Source organism: Sciurus vulgaris (assembly GCF_902686455.1).
Source record: "Sciurus vulgaris genome assembly, chromosome: X".
NCBI classification, from domain to species: domain Eukaryota; kingdom Metazoa; phylum Chordata; class Mammalia; order Rodentia; family Sciuridae; genus Sciurus; species Sciurus vulgaris.
Window position 1 is genome coordinate 97,283,793 of NC_136471.1, and position 16,492 is coordinate 97,300,284.

General features: G+C 38.4%; 2 pseudogenes across 2 annotated transcripts; one reads left to right on the forward strand and one right to left on the reverse strand.

Annotated features, from left to right (window-relative positions):
• Positions 1 to 4,051: 4,051 nt before the first annotated feature.
• On the reverse strand, positions 4,052 to 4,971 carry LOC306651132 (arginine/serine-rich coiled-coil protein 2-like; annotated as a pseudogene). Its single transcript has one exon. The product of its transcript is annotated as an arginine/serine-rich coiled-coil protein 2-like (transcript).
• An 881-nt stretch (positions 4,972 to 5,852) lies between these two features.
• LOC306651207 (small ribosomal subunit protein mS33-like) lies at positions 5,853 to 6,163 on the forward strand (annotated as a pseudogene). The gene has a single exon. The product of its transcript is annotated as a small ribosomal subunit protein mS33-like (transcript).
• Positions 6,164 to 16,492: the final 10,329 nt, after the last annotated feature.

The following is a 16,492-nucleotide window of genomic DNA, read 5'->3' on the forward strand; positions in this document are numbered from 1 at the left end:
TGGTGATCTCCCTTTTAATCTTTATGTTGATAATTTGAGTCTTTCTTATTTTCTTGGTTATACTGTTTAAAGGTTTACCAATGTTATTGACCTTTTCAAAGAGTCAGCTTTTGGCATTATTGATTTTTCTCTATTTTTCATTATTTTCTTCCTTCTGCCTGCTTTAAGTTTAATTTGCTCTTCGTTCTCTAGTTTCCTAAAGTATAAGTTAGGTTATTAACTTTACATATTCCTTCTTTTCTAATATTTGCATTTAATGCTATAAATTTTGCTCCATATGGTATTTTACTGGTATCCTACAAAATTTTTTACGCTTTAGAAAATTATGGCACAATGTATGTAACATAAAATTTGCATTTTAATCATTTTATGTGTATGATTCAGTGACATTAAGTACATTCACAATATTGTGTAACTATCACTGCCATTTATTTCCAGAACTTTTTTTTATCACCCCAAACAGAAACTCGTACCTATTAAACTACCCATTCCTCCCAACTGCCAGTTCTGGTAACTTCTATTCTACTTTCTGTTGTTAGGAATGTGTCTATCCGAGATACGTCATGTAAGTGGAATTATACATGTCTTTTTGTGTCTGGCATATTGTATTTAATATAATGCTTTAAAGGTTCATTCTTATTGTAGCACTATACATTTTTTTATTGTATTTTTACTTCAGTTCAATGTATTTTAACATTTCCCTTTAGATTTCTTATTTTGACTAATAGGTAGTCAAATAACTTTTGTATAATGCTTAACTTATAAATATCTGGTTATTTTCCAGATATATTTCTGGAAATTGATGTCTAGTTTAATTTTTTATAGTCTAAGAATGTACTTTGATTTCTGTTGCTTAATTTTTTTTATTTTTTAAAGTTTGTCAAATGATCTAGAATGTGCTCTATTTTGGTGACTGTTCCCTATGTACTTGAGAAGAATGTGTATTCTGCTCTTGATAGAAGGACCATTCTAACACCAGATGGATCAAATGTCGATTTGGTGAAGTATTTGATAGTAGTGTATTAATCATCTATATACTTACTGATTTTCCATCTTCTTTTTCCATTGATTATTGAGAAAGGGATGTTGAAGCCTCCAACTATAATTGTGGATTTATCTGTTGCTCCTTTCAGCTCTAAAAGGTTTTGACACTCTGTTGCTAGGATGTCCTCTTCATTTATTTTGAAAAATTATTCCTTTTTCAATGGGGTAGGGTATAACTAACTAAAGCCACAAAAGAAATTCTCTTAAACTAGAACTAAAACATAGTGTCTTGTAACTAAAACATAGTTACTTGACCATTTGGGTAAACTATTTTGTTGTTTTACCAAGTCTTTCTAAAGTTAAAAGGAATCCTGAAACAGCTTATCTCATGGACCTGTCACATGCACATTGGTCTTCAAGGCCTTCCCTCAATGGCCAAGGTTAAATTTAGGACTAGTGGAGCCAATTCAGTGGTACAGAATTGCCAAATTGAAACTCTTAAATGGTTGAAGTTTCTAGCAATTGGTTCATGTCCCAGCAAGGGGGCATAGAGAGGGTAGCTTCCATGGATCAAGGATATTGCAGAGGTGGCAGATTTTATGTGGTTGTTTAATAGGTATATATATACACCCATATATATATATTTATCTCACAGCTCCATAGTGTCTCCTAGACTCTAACTTATGTGACTCTTTCTTTCCTATTTTAATTCTCTCATTGAAACTGGTGTTGGTGTTGGGACTACTGAATGGCAATAGAGAACCCCTGCAGACTACAAAACACTCATGATCTCTCTAGCATGTCATATAGATTATAGGATTCTTACAGATTTGCCATAGATGTGTTGTCTGTTCTTGGCACCAACTCTCTTGAAGTTCTGAGATTGAGTAGAATCCAGAATATAAGCTATCTTTCCTTTCAGCTGTGTTGTTCCAGCAATGGTCCACAGTGGGTCTTCCAATGTCACTAGAGTTTGGAGAACTTTGTCCCTTGAGACAGAAACATAGCTGCTGTTCTATAAATTAAATATGGCTATAAACTATTTTCTACTCCTCCCATCAGAACACAGGACTCCTTGAATATGACCTAGTCTGATATTTGCTTTGATCAGTGGAATACAGCAAAAGCGGCTGTGCAACTTCCAAGGCTGGGCCCTAATAGATCTACAACTTCTGTTTTCTTTTTTTTTTGGGTGCTGGGGATCGAACCCAGGGCCTTGTGCTTGCAAGGCAAGCACTCTACCGACTGAGCTATCTCCCCAGCCCCACAACTTCTGTTTTTGTATGCTTGGAAGGTTCGTGCTTGCAACATACCTGCCATATTATGAGATGGCCAAGTTACAAAGTTGAAAGCCCCCACTGTGATCTTAGCCAATAGCCAGCACCAATTGCCACCATGTGAGTGACTCATTTTGGATGTTTCAATCTTATCAGGCTCCAGCTTGCTGCCACCCCAGCAGACACTATATGGATATGTGGCAAAGGATTCATCTGGCCAAAAGAAAGGTTTCATTTTGCCCAACTTTTGAGAATTAGCCTCTAAGTTCTTGAAAGGTCCTGCTTGATAAGAGTATCTATTTTCCTGGAGTCTATGGGCCGTACCACATGTTTGCTAATAATGCGATTTAGGTGGATACTTTGGGCCATGTGGTGTCAGTTTCATTTTGGAGGGGCTGGATGCTAAAGTCAGTTATACAGAATCCATGACTATATGGCCAAGCCCCCATAAAACCTCTGGATGCCAAGGGTCAGGTTAGCTTCTCTGGTTGACAATATTCCATGTACATTGCTGCACATCATTGTTGGCAGAACTAAGTGCTGTCCTCACAACTCCATGGTCTCTCCTAGACTCTAACTTATGTGGCTCTTTCCCATTTTAATCCTTCTCATTAAAATTGGTGTTGGTGTTGGGACTATTGAATGGCAATATAGAAGAAGCACTACCCAATTGAGCCCAGCCAACCCATGTAATCATGGGTAATAGTAAATGGTTGTTGTCTTAAGATATAAAGTTTTGGGGTGATTTTTTTTAGATTAATTAAATACAATTAAAATTTTTTTTATTCATTGTACACAAATGGGGTACAACTTTTCATTTCTTTGGTTGTACATGGATTCACACCATTTGTGTAATCATACATGGACATAGGGTAACGACGCTTGTCTCATTCCATTTTCTTTCCTTCTCCTACCCCCTCCCCATCCTTCATTTCCCTCTACACAATCCCTCCTTCCTCCATTCTTCCCTTACCCCCCCCCATCCCTGTTATTTATCATCATGCACTTGTCAGAGAAAACATTCGGTCTTTAGTTTTTTGGCATTGCCTTATCTCACTTTGGGGTGATTTGTTATAGAGCAATAGATAACTAAGACACCTGCCTTCTCTAGAAGTTGGTAAGATTTTTGAGAGTCAAGATAACTGTAATTTGCATGAATCTAGCATAGCACCTATTCATTGTATGAATTCCCTAAACATCTGTTACATTGAATTGTTAAATTGAAATAGCTAGAGCCATATGTATGGACTGAGATGGACTGAAAATGGAGGACTTGCAGAATGATTACCTTATTTTATCTATATATAACCCAAGGGATCGTCCACACCTTTGGCATGGAATCTAAAGAAAGTTTCAGTTTTTCAAGGGAGATATGCTAATGAAGCTTAGTTCCTTTTTTTTTTTTTGGTTCAAAATAGTTGTATCGTGTGTGAAGAATACTGCTTGGGAGCTAGGCATGGTGGCATACCACTGTAATCCCAGGCACCTGGGAGGCTAAGGCAGGAGGATTTCAAGTTCAAGGACAGCCTCAGCAACAGGCACCTCTGGGTTCAATCCTCCATACCAAAAATTTTTCCTTCTGCATTCCTATCAAATTTAATGGAAGTAGGTTTAACCTGATTACAACATTAACACCATGATCATTGGTATTTACAAAAATTGTATTTTTAAAATAAATTAAAGTCAATGCAACACCCATGCAAGCTAGAATGCTAGGTGATTGGTAAACAAAGGCCTGATATTGGAATAAGAAGTTTATAAAGTTCCAACCATTGAAAGTGTGATCTTTTTCAAACTGTATCTATTCTTTGCATTGAAGATGTGAAACCCAAACCCATTCCTCTTTGTGTGTGATCTGTGATCTTGCCATTTCATACTGAACATCTGGATTTGTAAATAATTTTTCCTGTTGCTTCAAAGTCTTATAACTTTCTTCATCAACTCCAGCCTCATCTTCACTCTTAATACCCATTAATTTCCTAAATTTGATATCATGGTCCTTTTTTCCAAAGTTCAATTTCCCCCATATTTCAGTAGATGGGAATTTTGTCCCCTTCTGTCTTGCCTTTCTCTTGTTCAGCAAATTTCACTGGATTCACAGCTGCTGGGTTATACTAGCTAGGTATAGCTATTCCAGACTCAGCCAATGCTTAAGCTTGCAGGGATGCTATTTGAGTTGCCATAGTTATCTGAGGAGCCACTTGTGTTCCTGATGCCAACAGGGCAGCAACATTGAGAACAACCTCCAGTAGCTACAGGTGCTGCAGCTATTTCTTGTTTTTCAACTGTTTCCTTTTCTTACTGTTCTCATAATTTCTTTGCCCTTTCCAATCTCCTAAGTAAAGCTTCTTGTGCATCCATTGCTATATTTCTGCCTCTGAAGGGAGTTGGACTGGAAGTTCAGCTTAAACTGCTGCTAAATCTTTCTATTGGTTTTTAATGTCTCTTCTATCTGAACTTCTACTCTGTGTCCTAACCCTGCTTCTAGTCTTCTGCCTGTGTCTTGATCTTGAGCAAGAATGAGATCTGATCTGCCGTTTTCTTTCCCTGCTTCTGGATCACTTCTTCCACTTCCTGTTTCTGCTATGATGGCACCTTTCATGATATCCAGATCTTGAGTAACTTCTGCCTTGTCATGACTTTCTCTGCGTTTGTATCTGCCCTCAGCATTTTCTGAGGAATTTAGTTGCTCTCTTCCTTATTCAGAAGAATGTTGTCACTTTCTCAGACTTGTATTTCTTAGAGGATTTATCTTCTTGCCTGTCTTAAGTGATTGGTTCTTACCATGAAGTAAGCTTATTATTTTGCTATCTGAGTCTGCAGCATCTTCAGTTCAGTCTCTTTGCCAATTTGGCACACTTTTTGCTTCTTCTTGGCTCCTGTGTTTTCTTTCTTTATTATCTGATTTTCATTTTCTCTCCTGAGCTTGATCATGATCTTGAATAAAGATTTTTTTTTTTTTGTGGTGCTGGGGATTGAACCCAGGGCCTTGTGCTTGTGAGGCGAGCACTCTACCAACTGAGCTATCTCCCCAGCCCAATAATGATGTTTTGAGGCTCTAGGAGAAACATACATCTGAGTGCTCTTTTTCTTATCTCTATCTGGGGATGTCTTTTCTGGGGCTAGTCCATGCTTTTGTGTATCACTAGCCACCATAGTCCAGAGTCCCAGCCCCTACAGTGGCGCCTCCACTTGCAGTTTTCAACAGTACCTGCCACCCAGAAGCTTCACCATACACTAAATTGCCTGTTCAAGAGAGCTGGATGGCATAAAGGGGATGAGGTCTAGGTGATCACACAGCTTGCTTGGCACAAAAGCAAATTTAATTGGTAGTTTTCCCTCTATTTTTTTTATACCACCTGATTTTTCAGAAAAGAAATGAAGAAAAATCATCAGAAAAGGTGGTATGAGATAGCATTTCTTTTCTTCCAAGAGTGTCATGTCTCCCTACCTTACCCCTTTACCTCTTTTATCAACATGTCTTTTAGTTCAATAAAAAGCAACCTCAAGGTGTTGACAAGACAGGCCTTCCCGGATGGGGTGTGTGGGTGAGGCAGGTCAGGATCAGGGAGTCTCCTAGCTGCTCAAGAAATGTCTTCACTTTCAGAATATGCTCTACATATGGCTCGTCTGAGTGCCTGACTCTTCAGTGATGTTGCCTGACCAACTGATTCCAAATCCATGAAAGTTGTGAAACTATTCAGAGAGCAGCCACTGGCCAAGAGAAAGGAGCTTACGACTGGTATCCAAATCACAACACATATTTTGGTTTCATAGGCACACTCCGTTTTCTTGGCCTCTACTGAAATGAGCATCAGGATTTTAAGGAAGAGCAAATGCATCTAAAGAAGCTTCGTGGAAAAGGGAAACCAAAGAAAGGAGAAGGGAAGAGAGCAACATAAAAGAAGTAGTGTTGGCCCATCAAGAGAGAAAATTCCAACTGTGAGCCAAAATAAATATTTTCTCTATTAAAAAAAAGGGAGAAATTTTCTTCCTCGGTGATTATGAGAAGAAAGTATTGTCTTTCCATGTACTAGTGAAATGTAATCTGCCTCAGTTAAGGTTACTTGGAGAGACACAATCCCCCTGTGTTGAAGTCTAATTCAATTAAATGGTGACTGGTTGCTAGATGTGGTGGCACATACCTGTAATCCCAGCAATTTGGGAGGCTGAGGGAAAAGGATTGCAAGTCCAGGCCAGCCTCAACCACTAAGCAAGACTCTGTCTCAAAATTTTAAAATATGAAGAAAAATAAAGTACTGGGGATGTAATTCAGTGGCAAAGTACCCCTTGGTTCAATCCCCAGTACCAAATAAAAAAAGTGTTGACAAGATACTATTTGTTATGCTCCAATAGTCTTAGTGAACTCCGGGCCCTTCTTAGTGAATCAGTTTTGATAATGTCAGGTGGTGATGCCCTTAGCACTTTGGAATGAGTTTACAAGGACTATGAGAGACACTTTTGGGTTCTTTAGGTTCACACCTGCATCTCAGAGAACAGAATCCAAAAAGGCTGCCAAAGCCTTGCTGTGAACCTTGTTGAAGATGCCATAATTCCCCAGGGTCATCCCCAGTATGCTACTTTGATGCCATTTATAAAATGTTATCTATCTTTCCAGGTCTCATATAGTGCTAGCTGCCCCTTGAACATACATGCATCCCATCATGCTTTAACAATTTTGATTATCTACAAGTGTGTAATATAATAGAATGAAAGAAGATCCAAGTTTCAACATACCTTAAAAATTGAAGTCCTAGCCCCAGAAATTGATTGTTGAAAACAGTAATGACTTAAACAAAAGTTGTGTGGGGGCTGGGGATATAGCTCAGTTGGTAGAGTGCTTGCCTTGCAAGCACAAGGCCTTGGGTTCAAATCCCCAGCACTGCAAAAACAAAACAAAACAAAAAAAAAACTTAAAAAGGTTGTGTGAACAGGTTCTAAGAGTCTATCAAGGAAGGGGTTAAACTAGAGCCTGGAGACATCGTTCAATTCCAGGGACAGGGAGCTTGGGAATGAGAGGCATCCAAAGCAAGTTAATATGCCTGATGATAAGTCAGGATTAAAAGATATTTTGACAGCCTGAAAAAAATTAGCTGCAACAAACAAGAGGCAATTTCCAGAAGTAAATAAAACTACCCATAGATTCCAAAATCAACCAGATTTGACACAAATTTTGTAAAACAATTAGGCTTCAGCTGGCAGGAAGGTCAGAATGAACCAGTTATATGACATCATTCTCCATAATGTAAATTCAGTCTAAGAATGCATGAATTAAGCCCAGGACAAAGGACATAACTCAGGTAACTCTGCTCCACCTGAGTTCTGTGTAGATAGTATTCTGTTCACAGTGACATGTTTTAAATTGTATGGATAAATGAGACTATATGTAGAGAAGATGAGAGGTCTCACATAAGGAATGGTAAGTTAAACTTGGCTAGTTGCTCGCTAGGTAAGAGAAGATAGTTGGGGGGGACATAACAGGTGTTTTCAATAATTTCAGGGCGTCTTTTATGAAAGAAGAATTGGATTTTTTCCTGGTATTGAGGATTGAACCCAGGGGTACTCTATCACTGAGCTCTATCCCCAGTTCTTTTTGATTAATATTTTTTGAGACTGGGTCTCACTAAGTTGCATAGGCTGACCTTGAACTTGTGATCCTTCTGCCTCAGCCTTCTGAGTAAATGGGATTGCAGGCATGCACCAACACACCTGGCTTAAGAATTGGAATTATTTCCATGGGTCTTCAGGATAGAATTTTGATAACTGTATGACAACCATATGGGAAAATTAGGGTTCAAATTAGTGAAGATAACAACTATACAGGGAAAGTTGCCTATAAATGAAGAGGGCATGGTAGGGATGCTCTACCCATTAGGGAAATGCTTAAAAAGTCTGAAAGGTCACCCACCAGGAACTCTGGAAAGTAGATTCCTTCCTCCTGGAGGGAGGTTGAACCACATGATCTGTAAGAACCCTAATCAAGTTTCATGACACTGACCCCCTGTAGGAGAAAAACATTATAAACATTTGAAGATTTCCAATGGCAAACAACAGAAATTAATTTTCTCATAATTTTGGAGACCAGAAGTCTGAACTAAAGGTGTCAACTGGGTCATGCTCCTTCAGAAGTCTCTAGGGAGTATGTACCTGTGTCTTCTAGCTTCTGGTGGCTGCAGGCATTCCTTGGTTTGAGGTTTTATCACTATAATCCCTGCATCAATGGTTACATTGCCTTCTCTTCTGTCTTCCTCTTCTGTGTGTCTCTTGAAAGGTCACTTGACATTGGATTTGGAGCCTACTTGCATAATCCAGAGAGCTCCACATTTTAAGATCCTTAATTACATCTGCAAAGATCCTTTCTCTATATAGGTAGAAGATTCTGGAAATTGTGACTTGGACATATTCTTTTGGGGACTGCCATTCAACCCAGTACACTCATTTTTAATGGTCATTACACTACCCTAATTATTACTATCGTCCAATCAATAGTGTTTTTCCTCTGATGATGTTTTCTGCATACAAACCAGAGCAATGTTTAGAAACTGTCAACTAGGCAGTGTAGTGCTTAATAAGTTAACTCTGAGTTCGATCTGAGTTTGATTCCAATTTTGCTACAGGAGAAGGTGAACTTCACTATATTTCAGATTCTTTTTTCCTTAAATGAGAATAGTAGAACTGTCTCATAGGATTAGTATGAGTGTCCAATGAAATAATGCCATTAATATAGGACCAGGCATTTGCTGATATTCTACAAGTGGTATTATTTATTTTTATGAGCTTATTCTTTTTCTCTGGTTTTGAGCTGCCTCAGGTGTCAAAATTTATCCTTCCCTAGAAATTTAATTGAAATTGACATGTTTATTGAGGATTTAATTTGTATCACACACTACACAATAGGTAATAAAAATAAAGTGCCCGTCTGATGCCATAAGTGGAAAATTCTACATCTGACCTAATGTATTGTGTCACAGTCAAAATGCAGGTACACTACAAATGTTGGTAAAATTGCATGTAGTCTATATGTATAAAACGTATATGAAACATAAATGAATTTCATGTTTAGACTTGGGCCCCAAACCCAAGATATTTCATCATATTTTTACAAATATTCCAAAGTCTAAAAACATCCAAAATCAAATATACCTCACATCCCAAGCATTTCAGATAAGGGATACTCAACCAGTAAATCCTGAAGCATCTACAGGTACATGTTGATTTTGCCTGGAGGATGAGGACCTGTGAAAAGATGTGTGCTCTTTGTTCCTGGAGAGAAAGTCTGGGAGATGAGGAAACTTCTTAATTTGAGTTCCCCAGGAAATGGATCCTAAGACAAATATTTTATTACAAGTAATTTATTTGGGAGATAATCCTAAGAAACACAAAAAAAGGGAATAGGAAAGTGAGACAGATAAGAAGAGCCAATAAAGATATCTTGAGAGGTACCACTGGATAACTGGAGCTTCATTATACTGGGGAACTCCAGAAGGCAATATAAAACACAAGCAACAGAGTTATCTACACATACTGCTGTGGGTTACTGGTTGAGGACTATGTTCAAGAAGTTCACCCACAAGCAGGACAGGCAGACTACTGAAGAAGTTGCAGGCAAAGAGATGCTGATGTGAGCATTCGGTGAGGTCCATGGAGTTACAATCAGGGCACAGGCAAGATGTTATGCAGGAAGAAAGCATTATATGCTTCCAGGAACAAAGTCTGAGGCCCATGGCAAAGAGAGTTTCTAGCAGAAAGTAAAGGAGGTTTTCTCATGTTGGTCACCTTTCTGTTCTAGTAAAAAATACCTGAGGCAATCAACTTATAAAGTTTTGGAAGTTCCAGTCCATGGTTGCTTGGCCTGTTGCTTTGGGCCTGTGGTAGCACATCATGGCAGGAAGCATGTATTGAAACCAAACTGTTCACCTCATGACCAGGAAGCAAAATGAAGGAAAAGGAAGGGGCTGAGGTCCCACTATTCCCTTTGAGGATACACCTTTAATCAAATAACAGCCTCCTACAAGTCCCTACCTCTTCGAGTTTCCACCACCTCCCAATGATACCAACATTAACATTGAGATTAAACCTTCAACAGATGGGTCTTTGGGGGACATTCAACATCCCAATTACAGCATTGGGGAACAAATAGTGCTTCTTAGGGGCCAGGTGACAAAATGCAGCACATATCTCAGAAGGTCTTTCTCCCCATTAATGCCTAGAACATAGTATGCAATATTAGAGTAAGGTCTCAAAACAGTTCTGTTCAAACACCTCATGGTTCACAGATTTGGGGTGAAGTGTAAACTGCTCCCCTGACATGGAAAATTATGATCTTCTAGAGAGTACTGAAAGCTGGGACAGTCGTGAGGTGGTCTTTTTGACTCCATGGGGCTCGGATTCTAAAACCTAGGCTTGGTGGAAGATGTTGTGAACACATACAAAATCCTCTCGAGATTTCTCAGAAATAAATGGGGGAAACTTTGGAAAGAAAAGTGTCTTGGAGCAGATGAGGGGAATGAACCAGTAGGATTTGAGTTTTTAGTGTTTATACACAAAGAATATGTGCAGCCTGTGCAAATTTGGCTTACACGATTCCCCTCCTGTACCTCCTTCATAATTGGCAGCTGATGTTTGTGAATCACCTATTATTGTACAAGCATCTTATGCATCTCATCTCATTTCTTTATTGTGATAAATTAAGTGTATAGGTGAGGAAACTTAGGTTTGATGAATGGAGATGATTTACTTATTGTACACAGCTAGTACAGTAGTGCACCTGGTATTCGAGCCCTAACTTACCTGACTTGGGAACCCGTTCTGTTTTACACTGCCTCACAACAGCAGCAAACACAAAGAAACACATGTGCATGAGTGGGTGTGCACATGTGAGCCATCTGAACGTGGAAATAGATTTCAAGTTAATAATAACCTTGAGAAGCTGCAAACATAATCATTTATTAAGAGTTATATGAGATGTTAAAGTTATGCAAGATTTTTAAAGAACTACCCCAGCAGAATTTTAAATGGAAGGATAAAGAACTAAAGATAAAGAGAGTAAATGCTATTATTATTCATTGACATGAAAAACTGCAATAAATGAAAGAATGGCATACCTTTGCCTTTTCTCTTAACATGAATAATAGCTATTTGCTTTATACTGACTTTTTTATATAGAGTGGTGGATGAGATCTGACTCTGTAAATCAAAAGATCATTTTTTCTGCCTGAAATATAGGAAATTTTTTCAGAGCCAAAAATTCTCTTTCTAAAATGGATACCCAAGCCATTCAGAAAATGAATAGACCAAGTGCTATTAGTAGGATCTCATGATTGTGTAAGAACTCTAGCTGTGTCTCTCTGGCTGCTATCATTCAAAAAGTTGTCTTTAAGCTGGGTGCAGTGACCCACACCTGTAGTCCCAGCTACTCAGGAAGCTGAGGCAAGAAGACTGCAAATTTGGCCACCTGGGCAACACTGTGAGACCCTGTCTCAAAATAAAAAAGAATAATAAAAAGATTTGGGGTTGTAGCTTAGTGATAGATGTTTGTCTAGCATGCATGAGGCCCTGGGTTCAATCCCTAGCACCACAAAAAAAAGGGAAAAAAAAAGTTGAACCCCATCATTAGTCCAGGATGCCTTTGAGAAGAAGTGGGGAGGAAAAGAGAGAAAAAGAGATTAGTTGTGGGAATGAAGACACATACTCCCAAATATCTGATGTGAGCAAAATCCAAATGTAGCCAAGTGTTGGACCAGGTATAGTGGAACATGCCTGTAATTCCAGCTACTTGGGAGACTGAGGCAGAGGGACTGCAAGTTCAAGGTCAGTTTTGGCAATTTAGCAAGACCCTGCCTCAAAATACAAAATAAAAAGGGCTGGGGATGTGGCTCAAAGGTAAAGTACCCCTGGATTCAATCCCCAGTACCAAAAAAAAAAAGTGTTGGGTTCCTATATTCTCCTTAGTTTTGATAAGAACGATGTCAAAGATGTAAATGAATGAGTGAATCCATACATGGAGGAAACAAACCCAAACTTCCTTTCATGATGCTAGTATGTCCTCATGGAAACTAATTTTAATATTAGCTCAAATGAGCCATAGCTGATAAAATGAGAAATCCTCCTTCTATGCTGCATAGTATTTGTCATATATTATCTCACCTAATTATCTCAAGGACACCACATTTTCAGATGAGGAAAATGGAACTCAGAGAAGTTATGATACTCAAAATTTTGCAGATTCTAAGTGATTCCAATTGCTCTTATAGGTTTCTAAATGCTGGAGTTTGAACCTAAGTACTTAGAGTTTAGAACTTGCTTGTCAAGATGAACGGGTGATACTGTTTCCCTGTATGCTAAAATAGAAGCAGAGTCCTGGTCATAAAATGTTTTTTTTTTGAAGTGCAGTGTTGCATCAATTATTTTTGGACGATCTGTTCCTTTCTAGCACTCATGCCCTTGTGAATAAATTTCTGTAATATTTCATTTATGCTTTTTTGCTGAGTTTTAAGCTCAATGATGCTGGACTCTATTTTGTCTGCCTTTGTATTCCCCGTTTCAGTGCAGTTGGTTATTGTAGAGTGGGCATTGAGGAATTTTTATTGATTGAATAAATGATCCATTTCTCTATTTCCCTTTGTTAGTCGGGAAAATTAAGTTGTTCAGAAATGTAATACATTTTTAATTGACTGGCTTAAAAAATCATGGTGCCCTGCCCTGATAGATCTTAGTGCTTGTAGTATCTAATTATTCAGGAAGAAACATTTGTTAGCTGCCTTATTTTAAGCAAAATATCAAATCTTAGATGTGAATTATATTTTCATATTCATAGGGTTCAGAAATGTACCTTTTGAAGTGTTCATGGGGTGGTATTTTAAATGTACTTTTAAAATGTTGCATTAAAGGAACTAATTTGGGTTTTTCTTTGGCTCAAACATTTTCCTAGGTATGGCTGAGATGCTAACAAATCTACCCTTCCAGTAGTTAATATATGTCTGTTATAGGATGCGGTGCTTGGCAATGCCTCTGTATGTTTCTTGCCTTCCCTTGGAACCTTAGGGAAGCAGCTCAGTGTTTGATCTTCCTACACTCTGCAGTTGTGGAACCTAATGTTTCATTGGTATTCATTTTTAGTATCCAAGATTTGTTTTATATAGAGCCTACAAAAGTGCTTGGTACATAATAGGAACTCAATAAATGCTGGTTGGCTGATCAACTGGATGAATGCATGGAAGTATGGCTTCAAACAACTTGGTATGGTACGAAGGAACATGAAGTGCTCCTCATCTGCCTGAAAATGACAAAACCTCTCATATGCATCCATTTTGGTTTCCCATTCAGCGCCTGGGCCCACTCAGATTGCCATGTGCAGTGAGCAGAGCAGGACTACAGACCAACAGAATAGGTTGCCGTCTGTGATTATGGACCAAGTATTTGTGATTTGGGAACAACGCTTGGCAATTCCAGCTCTTTCAATCCTTCCAGAAAGGACTAAACATTTGCTGTGCTATTCAGCCTCCAAAATGATAATCCTTGTCTCTGTATTCTGTTCCTTTTGAAGTTTCCCTAAAGTGAGTAGGACACTGCAAAGTGATGGTGTGTGACCTCTAAGGTTAGATCATAAGACAACCCAGTTGCCAAATTTGGACAGCTTTCTATGGAGGAACTAAGCAATCATGGCATGAGGACATTTTGTGTATAACATCATGACAAATCCTCAGCTATAACCATCCAACAAAGTTTCCCCTGTATTCTTGACTCCCAGAAATGATGGAAGAAAATAAATGTTTAGTGTTATTTGAAGACACTAAGTTCACAGTGATTTTTTTTTTACACAGCATTAGACTGACATTTCCCTTTTCTTAAAATCTGTGATCACAATTGCTGCTATGCTTTGAATATGGTTTGTCCCCTTTGAAGTTCATGTTGATTCCCAGTGTAACAATGTTGCAACATGGTGGGAAACTTCAAGAGGTGGTTAGGTTGTTAGAAGGGATTAATGCCTTTCTCATAGGAATGGTTTAATTCTCCTGGAAATGAGTGAGTTCTTACAGAAGTGAGTGGTTACAAAGTGAGGGTTCCCCTCATGCTTTACCTCTTTCATACATGCCCACTTGCCCTTCTGCTTTTCTGCCATTTTATAGTCCTTCAGCATGAGGCCCTCACCAGATGTGGTCATCCAATCTTGAACTTCCATCCTCCTGAACCATGAATTAAAGAAACTTCTTTATAAATTATTCTGTCTCAGGTATTTTGTTATGGCAACAGAAAATGAACTAAGACAATTGCTATTTTGCCAGTTTGTTGAGTAGGCATTAAGTCAGAATAGAGGACATGGACACAAACCCAAATAAATACAATTTTCTCATACTAGACAAAGGTGCCAAAAATATGCAATGGAGAAAAGATAGCCTCTTCAACAAATGGTGCTGGGAAAATGGAAAACCATAAGCAACAGAATGAAATTAAACCCCTATCTCTCACCCTGCACAAAACTCAACTCAAAATGGATCAAGGACCTCAGAATAAGACCAGAGACCCTGCATCTTATAGAAGATAAAGTAGGTCCAAATCTTCAACATGTCAGCTTAGGATCAGACTTCCTTAACAGGACTCCCATAGCACAAGAAATAAAAGCAAGAATCAATAACTGGGATAGATTCAAACTAAAAAGCTTTCTCTCAGCAAAGGAAACTATCAGTAATGTGAAGAGAGAGCCTACAGAGTGGGAGAAAATCTTTGCCACTCATACTTCAGATAGAGCGCTAATTTCCAGAATCTATAAAGAACTCAAAAAACTCAACACCAAGAATACAAATAATCCAATCAACAAATGGGCTAAGGAAATGAACGGACACTTCACAGAAGAAGATGTACAAGCAATCAACAGATATATGAAAAAATGTTCAACATCTCTAGTAATAAGAGAAATGCAAATCAAAACTACCCTAAGATTTCATCTCACCCCAATTAGAATGGTGATTATCAAGAACACAAGCAACAATTGGTGTTGGTGAGGATGTGGGGAGAAAGGTACACTCATACATTGCTGGTGGGGTTGCAAATTAGTGCAGCCACTCTGGAAAGCAGTATGGAGATTCCTCAGAAAGCTTGGAATGGAACCACCATCTGACCCAGCTATCCCACTCCTTGGCCTATACCCAAAGGACTTAAAATCAGCATACTACAGAGATACAGCCACATCAATGTTCATTGCTGCTCAATTCACCATAGCCAGATTGTGGAAGCAACCTAGATGTCCTTCAATTGATGAATGGATAAAGAAACTGTGGCATATATATACAATGGAATATTACTCAGCCATAAAGAATGATAAAATTATGGCATTTGCAGGCAAATGGATGAAATTGGAGAATATCATGCTAAGTGAGATAAGGCAATCTCAAAAAACCAAAGGACAAATGATCTCGCTGATAAGCGGATGATGATATATAATGGGGGGTGGGAGGGGTTAGCGTTAGGGTTAGGGTTAGGTTTAGGGTTAGGGAAGGGGGCAAGAATGGAGGAAGGAAGGACTGTATAGAGGGAAAAGAGGGGTGGGGGGGGGGGGGGGGGGAAGGGGGAAAATGGCAGAATGAATCAAACAACATTGTCCTGTGTAAATTTATGATTACACAAATGGTATGCCTTTACTCCATGTACAGAGAATCAAAATGTATCCCATTTGTTTACAATAAAAAAAAAACATAAGAATAATTCACAATAAAGGAGGGTGGTAGGGACAAATAGAGATACTTTGGATTAGGCAGAGAGAAGTGAAGGGAGGGGAGGGGTATGGAGATAAGAAGGATAGTAGAATGAACTGGGCATTATTACCCTCTGTACATATATGTTTACATGACCAGTGTGATTCTATGTCATGTACAATCAGAGGAATGAGAAATTATACTCCATTTATGTATGAAGTGTCAAAATGCACTCTACTGTCATATATAACTAATTAGAACAAGTAAAAAATTTTCTTCATGGAAAAAGCATAGATTATGCTTTTACTATAAAAACAATGTGATTTGGCCATGTATGTGACTTTGGTCAAATTACTTAATGTAACTCATTAATTTATTATGAGCATTATAGGAAAAAAAAAACACTTAAAGTGTTTAAGGATAGAGTCTTGCTTTTAATGAGAATTCAATAGATATGATAACATACAGTTTTTATCTTTATGGCAACAAACAGAAGCCAAGAGTCCAAAGTGGCTAAAGTGTGTTCCATACCTAAATGAG